This window comes from Sebastes umbrosus, chromosome 19, assembly GCF_015220745.1.
Source record: "Sebastes umbrosus isolate fSebUmb1 chromosome 19, fSebUmb1.pri, whole genome shotgun sequence".
NCBI classification, from domain to species: Eukaryota; Metazoa; Chordata; class Actinopteri; order Perciformes; family Sebastidae; genus Sebastes; species Sebastes umbrosus.
In genome coordinates, this window is record NC_051287.1 from 26520558 (window position 1) to 26532473 (window position 11916).

Genomic DNA, 11916 nt, shown 5'->3' on the forward strand with positions numbered 1-11916 from the left:
AAGTAGACAGATCCTTTTCTTAAAGCCTCTGTCACACAGGTTTTTCAGTTATTCTGTCTGCTTAGACCTCTGCTCAGGTTGAAGGTGGGAATCCCAAATCAAAGATGTAATTTGTCCCGCCCTAACAGAAGACTCAGGGACATGTCACTTAATCAGTCTGTGCACGCCCACACAGTCCTGAGAAGAGGTCTAATCAGCAGATTAACTGAAAACACCTGTGTGGGTGCTCAGAGGTTTTAAGTAAAAGTATTATTAGCAAAATGTACTCAAAATAAAAGTAACTTGTTCTGCAGAAGAATGGCCAATGTGACTGGTGTATTATTTACTGTTGTAGCCCTGTTGAAGTGTAGCTAGTTTAGTATCAAACAAAATCAGGCATATTCATGTAATTGTTGAACCAGGAGTTATAAAGAGTGGTGAACGCCACATAGGGAGGATGGTCGGGATGAATGGGTGGGTCGAAAAACACCAGACTCTCCTGGGACCACCCAGGAGACCGAGACGTTCGTGTCCCGTGTGAAACCTGAGGTCAATGTTGATTTATTTGTAACTTGTGTACTGAAGTAACGCCAAACTCCATTGTTCTATGCAGTTAGGTTGTTTGGTCAAATGGTTCCCAGCTGATGGGTTAATGATGAAGAAGCAGCCTAATGAGATCCTTTACTTCAGTAAAAGTAGAAATCACCATAGTCTAAAAATACTCCATTACAAGTAAAAGTCCTGAATTGAAAATAAGTGGCGCCCTGGTAGGCAAACGGTTACAACGCCACACGGACTGTGGTTCGTATTCATTCATAAATGCTTGGGTGACTTGTGTAACCTTTTACATCCTGGTACTTCTCTTAATGGTGTTGTCCATGGTCCACGTTTAAGAGAATATACTGCATGTATATAGCTTGTCTATCTCTTGTACTACTATTACTTCTGTAATTCTCTCTCTTTATTTGTTTTTACTTATTTATTTGTGTATGTATATATGTGTATATGTGTATATTTATATATATATATATATATATATGTATATTCTTTCTTTTTCTATTATTTTTTTACTTTCTCCTTTTTTTCTCTTTCTTTACTTGTATTTATCACAGTTGTGACTACTGTTACTTGGTTATCAGATATGCTAAGTTTATTCATGCAATTATCTTACGTGGGGGGGGGGTATTAATGTGTATTGCTGTCCTGTATCGATTGTGTTCTATCCTTTGTGGGGAAAATAAGGGAAAAAACTCAATAAATATATTGTTTTAAAAAAAAAAAAAAGAAGCAGCCTAATGAGATCCTTTACTTCAGTAAAAGTAGGAATACCATAGTCTAAAAATACTCCATTACAATTAGGTTCCTGAATTCAAAAGAAGTGGCGCCTCGGTAGCCGAACGGATACAACGCCACACGACTGCGGTTCGTATTCAGCAGCGCCTTGGTTGCATGTCATGGCCCTCTCTCTCCATGATTCCTGTCTGCCTCTTCACTGTCAAGTTTTTTTGAGACAGAAGAAGAGGACACCAGTCCAAGTTCACTGTAAATGTCTTCGGATGTCATTGTTATGGATAGCAAACTGTCCCCAGCTGCTGTTGTCTTACTTTCCCATTCTATGATTGCTTGGGAAGTTAGAAACTTATTATAAGTATTATATAATGGTATTCATTCCAACCTTTCATACAGCACATGAACGATTAAATGTTAAGGAGTGCTGTTAATGTGTGGTCTGGGCTGGTTAGGGAAGAGCTTAAAGGGTCAAGCAGCAGCAGCGTTAAAAGGGAAATTTGGGACAGAGCCCCGTGTTAATGTGTAATTGCTTTGAGCCTGTGGATCTTTTGGCTAACAGAGCCCATTCATAGCCGGGCCCCGGCACCACTGGACCTACTTACATATGAATCAGATAGCGAGAGAGACGAGATAGCGTTACAACACGGGGACTGTCATATTGGGATATTAATAACAGGCTTTTCCGCTCTAATAGACTTTGAGATCGATGGGAGTGGCTGTAGTTTCAAACATGTTTGCTTTTTCTAATGTGATTAGGGGCTGGCCCACCCAAGACATTACACATCTCTCAGTATCACTGCTGCCTCTGCATGCTGCTGTGTTTAAGCTCTGTGTGAGCCTCATCATTTTACATTCACAAAACAGCTTTGTCTCCATTTCGTGACCCAAACAAAAATGACATTTGATGGTTAGCTGCTATCCTCTCTGGCTTGCCATCTGAATCTGTATCCAGGACTGACGACGCACCTCGGGAAGCAGATTGTAATTTAACACATCTGATGGATGTAAGGAGCTCACAACCATCCACAACCTCGTGTCGAGGTAATCGATCCGGTGCAATCTAAGCACACCAACTGAAGACATAGTCTACACTCATAAAAACTGATCTAAGAGCTCCAAACTCCTTTTGCAATTTTTTATTAGCAAAGACAGAATGAAAACATTTCAGCCTCGAGCCATCTTCAGTGTGCAACGACGGACTCACCCACCATCTCCCAGCTGCAGGTCCTCGGTCATTAGCTCATCCAATTAGATGAGACAGAAGTTAGAAAGAGCATTCAAAATGTGCTCCAACCTCAGAACACATCATGAATGGAAACAGGAGACAATGTGGCTCTATCAGGGAAGCAAACTGTCAAATTACAAGCACCCCTTTTTTATGAAACTGACTTGAAAGACAAGCTAAGAAAACAACAGACACAGAATCATCCTATAAAATATCCAAGAAGTGCTACTCAGAGGTGCAGAGCGTACTTGTACCAAGACCTATGGAAAGGAGGCTGGCCTCACGGGCCGGACATGGGTTTTTGGCTATGGGGTATGACACATGCGCAGTGTAACTGAAGCTACGGTCGTGCGTTGCGATTGTTCAACTTCGGTGAGTGCAGGCAGATTTTACTGCGCATATGTTGTACCCCCAAAGATATGATGCGTTGATGACGCGTTGACCCAGCCTCCTTTCCGTAGCCTTGACTTATACTAGGAAGTCAGGAGGGGGGAAGTGCTTTTTCGCATCACCAGATTAAAGCTGCAGTGGGTAGACATGGAGCACCTATGATAAAAAAAGTTTCTTTATAAAACGGTCACTATATCCTGACGAACGAACTCCGACTGCGTTACAGCTGCGTGTCAGCTGCTGCTGTCAGCCCTTTCTTTCTACATAGAGTTTGCCTTTTAATGGCCATTTCATTTCATTATAAATGTAATTTATATTTATTTTAGACAGAGAGAAAACATGTGGTAATTTGTAAATAATAGTAATAAACCATAATTAAAACTCCGTACTATATTCATTCATGGAGCTCTCCAAGTCACTGCATGTGCTAGAACACACCCAGCACATATTTCAGAATAAAAGCCTCGTGTTAACAAATGAAGGAATTCTGTCCACAGAAAAAACGCTTGAGGGCTTTTATTTTGAAATGAAAGCAGGAGGTGTTGGTTTAGAAATAAAACGCGCGCGGACAAGTCAAAAATAGGCGAGACCTTGACTCTCTAGAAGAAACCGCGCATCTCACGCGGTCAGTGAGGCTGCTCTAACCTGTTAACACGGACGCCGAAATAGAAAACAAACAGATAACGCAGCCGCCACGCGCTGCTGACGTCCTGGTGTGTTCCGGGCTTAATGCCTATTTCTCTCCTCATATGTTCTCAGAAAACATCTTGTAGTGTACTGTTTAGCTGTAAAATGAGAAAGTTTGTGACCCGCAGCCATGTTGAGAACAGTTGATGAAATACCAAGGCACCGCCCACCAGCCGGAGAACAGCCAATAGGAACGCTCTCTCTCAATGAAATGACCTGTGATTGGCTAAAGTCTTCCATCACGGGCTAGAATTTTTTTAAAGCCTGAAAACAGAGCATGAGGAGGAGCAGAAGTCTAGTTTCTCTCAGAAAATTTGAATTACAATATGCTGAAAGGTTATATATATATGCCGACTGAAGCTTTAAGGGAACCTTTGCTTATTATGGGGAAGTGTAGTTTTGTCAAAGCCCACACAAGTGTTTCAGTTCAGGCTGATTAGATCCCTTTTCACATGCTTTCTGAGGACACAAACCTCCGAGCACTTAAAAACAAATCCATTTACTGTCATTAAATCCAAAAGAAGGATCTCACAGGTGCCACCAGACTGCCAGGAGAGTCGGGCAGGTGTCATCAAGCGCGGTCTGTACCCGCCCACGCAGAGCTGAGAGGTCTGATCAGCTAAGTTTCAACACCTGTGTGGGTGTTCAGATTGAGCTTATAGGATGCCACACAGTCCTCCCAATTTAATTTATATTCGTGAATGCTTGAAAAGTAAAGTATTCAAGCTCACCTCAAACATTAACACGTTTATTAACTGCAGCTGTGTCTGTCTTGTTCTATCATTCTACAAGCTAGCATTCATTACATTTTAAGCATGTACAACAAATGTAATGCATTTTATACTACGGACTTCAAGATTATAATTTTAAGATTAATGAGATCACAAGATAATACTGTCCTTTGAGATGAGATAAGAGCAGACGGGAGAGGAAGACAAAAAAGGAGAGCAGTGATGTGGAAGCGGGGGAGATGTTTGATGTGTAAATACATCACACACAGCCGGTGATGTTTCCCGCAGGAATGCAGGTAAAACACATGAGTTTGGTCATATTTAGAATAATATTCAAATAAGTGTCAGCAGATATCATTAGCATGCTGAGACTGAATTAGTCTCGTCGTCCTGCGCTGCTTCTTTGTTCCTCGCAGCTATTGTCAGGAGGGGCACAAACCACTGAGATGTTGGTGCGTTCAGTTCCTCCGAAGATTCTCAGATGTCTCTGGAATTAAAAATGTTTAAAGTTAAAGATTAAAAAGATTACTCCATTAACATAAATACCACATGTCTTATACGTGTTTCACTCTAGGTGGATGAGAGCTAAAAATGCAAGAATGCTTTGAGGACTTTTGGCATTGAATCTCTGTGATGAATTCAGTGCCAAAAAGGAATAGCTAACAATATGACTTTGAACCTTCTCTCAGCAGGAGAAGCTTTGTCCCACTCATGTAAAACTTAGCACTTGATTTAATAGATCATCTTGTTCACGGCCAGAAGGAAGAGCATATGGTCCCGCACTTTTTTCCCCCCCCTTCACTCACATACAGTAGCTCTGTTCTATTTTCAGGATGCTGTAGTATCAGCTTTGAAGCTGCGGGCCTCTCTCCTCCACACTTTGTGGTCCCCCGTAGAGAGACAGGGTCAAAGAGACCTGTGTGGTACAGGACCCAAACAGCAGCCAAGGACGGGCCCACATTAACAGCATTAATTACTTCTCCTAGACACAGTGGGAGCGCAGCTTTTTTCCCTTGATGTCAATTCAAGAGAGACAAACAAGGACGGGGTAATTATTCCAGCCTGGTCTCACCAAATGGCGTATGAATAATGAGCCTCATTTAGTGTGCTCTCACAACGCCACTCTGGCTTTTTGGTAAACCACATCCGTGTGAATATGCTAACGCTTTGAGCTCGTGACGTTGAATAAAGTGAGAGGACAATTTGTGTGTGGTGGTGGTGGGGGGGGGAGTATTGGTTGTGCTATTGGTTTATTTGTGTCTTGCCAGCACTTACACACTTCTAAACTGCAATTCTTGATTATAAAAAACTTAAACAAACTTAAAGGGACTGTTTGTAACTTCTTCACGATAAATCATGCGGGGTCGGGTCCAATGCGCCCTCGCGTGTGGCTACGCTGTTCAGACAAGACTCCAACACAAACTACACGCGACGCGTGAATCACGCAGCTATTCAGCGAGGCAGCCACCATGTGCTCCTGGCGTTCCCTATGTGGACAAAGCGTTATGTGTGTTATTAGTTAAACAATTCTTTTTTCTACAAATACAAATATTTGTTGTTTGGGGGGGGGGCACCACAAAGCAATTACGCCTAGGGCACCCAAATGACTAGCAGCAGCCCTGACAGTGTACACCATGGTTTTTGTTTGTTGGGCGTCGTGCACCTGGAACATTTGAGGTCAGAAGTTGGTCATTCAACTGGGAAAATTCTAACCTCAGTAACAAGACACCGAGGGCCGTTGCCCAAGCGTTGGTATTTGACGCCCTGGAGTGAGACCATACTACATAATACTAAAACCCTGCCTTCTGACTGCATGAGAGAGCAGAGTGATTATCCATCGGCATGTTGTTGTGTAACATTATTTATGACTAAATAAGCAACAATCAAAGTTAAAGTTTGGGGAAAATATTCATAAATATTAATCAAGAGTTTAACATTGAAAAACTTGACAGTGCTGACAACAATAGCAAAAAAGAACCACAATTGTTATCAGATTTTGATTCAAATGTTGCTAAACACTTATGGTTGCATGGAACAACAATCCTCATAATGGTTCGTATGATATCTTAAGAAAAGTTATACCTAATTTTTTGTGTGTTTCCGAATGTCCAGTAACACCAGTCACATGGTTCATTTTCTGCTCCGGTCTTTTCAAATAAACTTCCATCTTCACAGGAAACAACTTGGTTAGGTTTAGGCAACACAATTACCTAGTCAGGTTTAGGAAATGATCTTGGGTTAAAATAACTTCGGAAGTGGCAAATAAATCAACGTAACTTCTGGTTTCATACTGGATACGAACCGCGGCCTCCTGGGTGGAAGTCTGGTGTTTTCTGACCCACCCATCCATCCCTCTTTATACTTCCTGATTCATGGATTACATACAAATTGATTCTGTGGGACATACAAATTACTTTACGTAGGTAGCTAGGAACCATGTATGAGAACAGCCTGCACGGAAATATGTGACACATCTTTTTCCAACTGAGTCCCATCTACTTCAAACCAATGAGGAAAACAAAGGTAAAACCACAACTACAGTAATGTCTCAAGTTTAAATCTCAAATTACTGACTTCATGTAAGACTCCATTGTTTATAAGAAGATTAAGAAAATTGGTTGTTAGGGTCTTTAAGTTTCCTCCGTCCAATAAGACCACAGGGGAAACTAACCACATACAAGCCACCAGGCAAAACAGGGAATTCACTTCACCTTTAACACCAGCACATCTTCATTTACCTGCCGGAGCTGCTGATGGAACTCTGATGGAAATGAACATGTATGTTCTTCTTTCCTGAGGTGCCCTCTCCAGGGCGCAGAGAGACAGACTGGAGGAGATGGAGGTCTTTTATGACTTGACATTTGGAGACAAAAAATAAACAAACTTCATATACTGAAGAGGGCTTATAGGTCGATGAACACAGAAACCAATATTGTTTGCTCTCAGATTCAATTGGGAGATTTTTATATGTGGCTCTGTTAGCTGGCAACAAACAATTTCTCATAATATTTCTTCGACCGTTGTTTTTTCTCCTCTCCTCCTTCCTCTCCTTCCTCTCCTCCCTCTCCTCCTTCCTCGCCTCCCTCTCCTCCTTCCTCTCTCCTCTCTCTCTCTCTCCTCTCTCTCCTCTCCTCTCTCTCCTCTCCTCCTCTTCTCTCTCTCTCCTCCTCCTCCTCTCCTCCTCTCCTCTCTCTCTCCTCCTCTCCTCTCTCTCTCCCTCTCCTCTCCTCTCCTCTCCTCTTTCTCCTCTCCTCTCCTCTTTCTCCTCTCCTCTCCCTCTCCTCCTCCCCTCTCCTCCCTCTCCTCTCCTCCTCTCTCCTCTCCTTTCCTCACAGATGGTGTACATCTTTGCTGATGAATACGTTGGTTAAGCACAGGTGGGAAAGAGAGTAGTAGTAGTGGATCTGGAGGAGGTGAAGAGCAGTGCAGGTGTTATCATGCCAGTGTGTACTGCTGTGAGGCGGCATTAGTAACTCAAGGATTCAGCCAAAGGTTGTAGACACCGTATGATCAAACACTTTGAACTCATTATTTCCTTTGAGTCCATTATTTGAGCTCATAATTGTATATAATGATGTGCAATATATTATATTTGTACACCTGGATTTAATAGGCATTACATTTTATTAGTTTAAGAAGAATGTGCGTGACTAAATTGGTGTTAAATGCAGACAAATCCAAAATCATGCTATTTTCAAATGGCTAAAAATGAGCATCTAATCTCCCTCAGATCTCAGGGTTGATATTGAAATTGTCCCAAGATATAAGTATTTCTGTATCATTATTGATCAGAACTGGATGTCATGCTCATTCACTAGTGGTGTGTGACCGTTGTATTTGTCTGCTTGTATTGTTTGTCTTTATTGTTGTATCTGTTCATGCTGCCCTCTTGGAAAAGAGATTTTAATCTCAATGAGTGTTTACCTGGTTAAATAAAGGAGATATATAAATAGCCATTATTAGAGGATATTAACTATATGCACATATTCTTAGTTTGCTCAAAGGTCTATTAAAGGGGACAGATCATGAAAAACTGACTTTTTCAGTGCTCATCCATCTGGGTATCTGGAGTGCCTACCAACCCAAGAACTGTGAAATACGACAACTCAGTCAGGTCTTTCAGAAAACATGTGATTCAACAAGCCGTTCAGATGTGGTTCCCCTTCCTGTGTCACATGCAGCTCATTAGAATATACCACCTACAGTTTGAGAATGACCTTTGTTGCACCAAAGGTGCACCATATTTTTCTCGCAAGCCAATCAGAGCAGCCTGGGCTTTTTACAGGAGGAGGTCTTAAAGAGACAGGTGCTAAAACGGAGCGTTTCAGACAGAGGGTGAATACAGGTACATTCAGACAGACAGGATGAGAACAATGTGTGTTTTTTTTAACATGAAAGCATGTAAACAGGTTCTAGTAGAAACCCAAAATACAAGTATTAACCTGAAAATGAGCAGGATATGTCTCTTTTAAGTACACAGATTAAAGTCAAAATAGCATACCATTTATTAGCCATTCTCATCAATGTGAGGAAGATATATGAGTATTGATTCAGTCATCAGTTCTTCTGTATTTTCTTGGGTGGGAGACAACACCTCTCAGCTTTCCATCAGCATATGTCTAACAGAATCAGGTGACAAAATAATTTCAGTGCAACTCAACTGAATATTTCATGATTCTGGCAGCAGCTATCGACAGCAGGGTCTCACATTCCTCTCCTGCGCTTTATTTGCTATTAAATCATTCGCGAAATGACAAAATAGAATCCAGGCTCGGCCATTTGCTGATGCAAATTCAGCCACTAAAACGTATGCATGAATTAGAGAGACTCGTATATGCATACCCCTGCATGTATAGAAGGATTACAAATACTGGCTTTATATATCACACTGTGACATATTTTGTTATATGTTCCATATATCAAAATAGAAACAGAAGACCAAGGCCCTTCTGTGTAGCTCTCTGCAGACTGAGACACTGACCCTAATAGCCACTAAAATAGCCACTGGTTGGCTCCTTGGACTGGCCTTGACCACATTCAGTGCCTGCAGTCTGTGTCATACTAATGTCCATTCAAATGATTTGTAATCCTGTTTCTACAACGCAGCGTTCGTCATTGCATGTGTGTGTGTGTATATGTGGCAGTTGAAGTCTGACCCTTCCTACTCCACTTCTTGTACTTTGTCCCCGTAACAACTTTTTTTTGGGGGGGTGTTTTAATTTTGAAAAACATCAGGGAGCCAACTTGCCCAAACTTGATTTTGTATTGATTAGAGTCACCTGGAATCATCCACCTCCACCACCGCATCCTGCCAAAAAAGACATATAATTTGGGAAAAAAAGGGAATATTAAATTATGGAAGTGCGAATGCACCACCTGAGGTCACAGCACATGGAGGTAATTCATCACTGTCATTCCAACATCAACACCTTTTGCAGCAGGTGAAGAAGCTTCCTCTGATTAAACATCAAGTGGAGACAGTGATGCCAGGGAGAATCAAACCAGTGAAGCATCTTTGGCCTGCAGGAGACTCTTTTTGCAGTCTGCTAAGCAAGACGGATCTCCAACCAGTCCTATGAGAAACATTTAATTATAATGAGGTTATATCGCTCATAGCAATTTGACATCATTTCACTGAGTGATTTTTTATTTATTTTTGCTCTAAAAATAGAAGACCGCAACCTGATTTTGTTTTTTTATTACCTGTGGTCTATGGTAACCTTGCCTGAAACGTTATCATATGATTTAGTTCAATACAAAAATCAACAATCACAATTGAGTTGAATGAGCACCTCTATCTGAACAAATGCTTGCAAAACTAATACATGTATTGCAACCAGTTCTAATATACTGGATTGTATTAGATTATATGTCAACCCCAATTACATGCCTATTCTCATAACATTCAAACTGAGTTCAGTGTATTACAAATTTCAGATTTTATTATAAATTATATTATATTTTGATTTTAGTAGGCTATTATCAGTCCTCATTTGCCATGAGCATCCATGTATTTGGTTCTGCAGTTTGAATAACAATAATAATAATTGGTTCAGATCATGTTCCAAGTAGAAAATGAAGTGTCTCTGATTCTGATTAATGGCAGACATTTTTTGCACGTCGTGGCAGGATAAGCACATCAGTAACCTTAATAATAGAAGCGTTGCATTACGGTTAACCAGATCCATGAGCCTGATTCTATATTCTGGCTTACTGACATTAAAGGTCCCATATTGTAAAAAATTAGGTTTTCATGTCTTTTATATTATAAAGCAGGTTTAAGTGCTATATAAATACTGTGAAAGTATCGAAACGCTCAATCCATAGAGAAATACACACAACCCGTATTCAGAAACTGTGCGTTTGAAACAAGCTGTCGGGATTTCTGTCCATTTGTGATGTCACAAATCTACAATATTTAGACCCTTTCCCATTTTTAAACGTAAATATTCTCAATGTGTCCCATTATTTCCGGCTGGAGTGTATGTGAATAACATCAGCTGACAGGAAGACATGGACCCCAAGCTGTTGCCTAGCAACGCAATTCTGTTGAAATGCACTAAAACAGAGCGTTTCAGATAGAGGAGAATGCAGGTATATTCAGGCAGACAGTTTGAGGAAAATAAAGTTTTTTTTAACATTAAAGCATGTAAACATGTTCTAGTAGAAACACCAAATAACATGTATGAACCTGAAAATGAGCATGATATGGGACCTTTAAGACCTGGTCACATGATATGGGACCTTTACGACCTAGTCACACCAGAAAGCAGCTCAGCAAAATGTATCCATCTTGAATGGTTCCAGAGGCTTACTGGCGTATGTGCATACTTGCAGGGCTGGTTGATAAACTACTCTCTGATAACACGCTAGAGCTATTCAGTCACAATAGCTTTTGTAGTGTCTTTTTTCTATTCTATCATCTATACCGCTTTCTCTCCCCCTGGCATTGTGTCGTCGGGACCGGTGGCGGACTCCGTCTGTCTGAGAGGCAAAGAAATAAAACGGGCACCATTTTCATTCATTGGGGCACCGTGCACAGAAAGTATATGGCACTCAATTCTCAATTTTAAGGCCCTTGAGTTTTTTTCTTCATGTTTTCTGTACTGGAAGGGCACCCTAAGGGCCACTATATCACATTCTCTCTGTTTAAGGGCACAAGGGCACTGCATTACGTTTTCTCCATTTGAGGGCACCCTACAGAGCACTGTATTACATTTTCTTCACTGGAAGGGCACCCTGAAGGGCACTTCATCACATTTTCTCTACTGTAAAGGCACCCTAGAGGGCTCTTTATCATTTTTTTTTTTTCATTGGGGCACTAAGGGGGCCCTACCTGAGTCCACTAGTGCTCGGGACTGTACATCATTTCATTCAAAATAGAGATAGTGAAGTGGAATAACAGCTTGCTGAGCTATATAAGCTTGCTAATGGTCAGGTAGCAATCACATTAGCTTGGTCGCTAAAGTGGCAATAACTTCACACAGTTAATCCAAAAGACATATTTGTACCATCAATTCCTGTCTCATGGCTGTCAATCATAGCCTTTTGTTGAGCAGTTTATACTCCGACAGATTAGGGTTAAATAAAAGTGGATGTTCCTTCAAAGGTAAA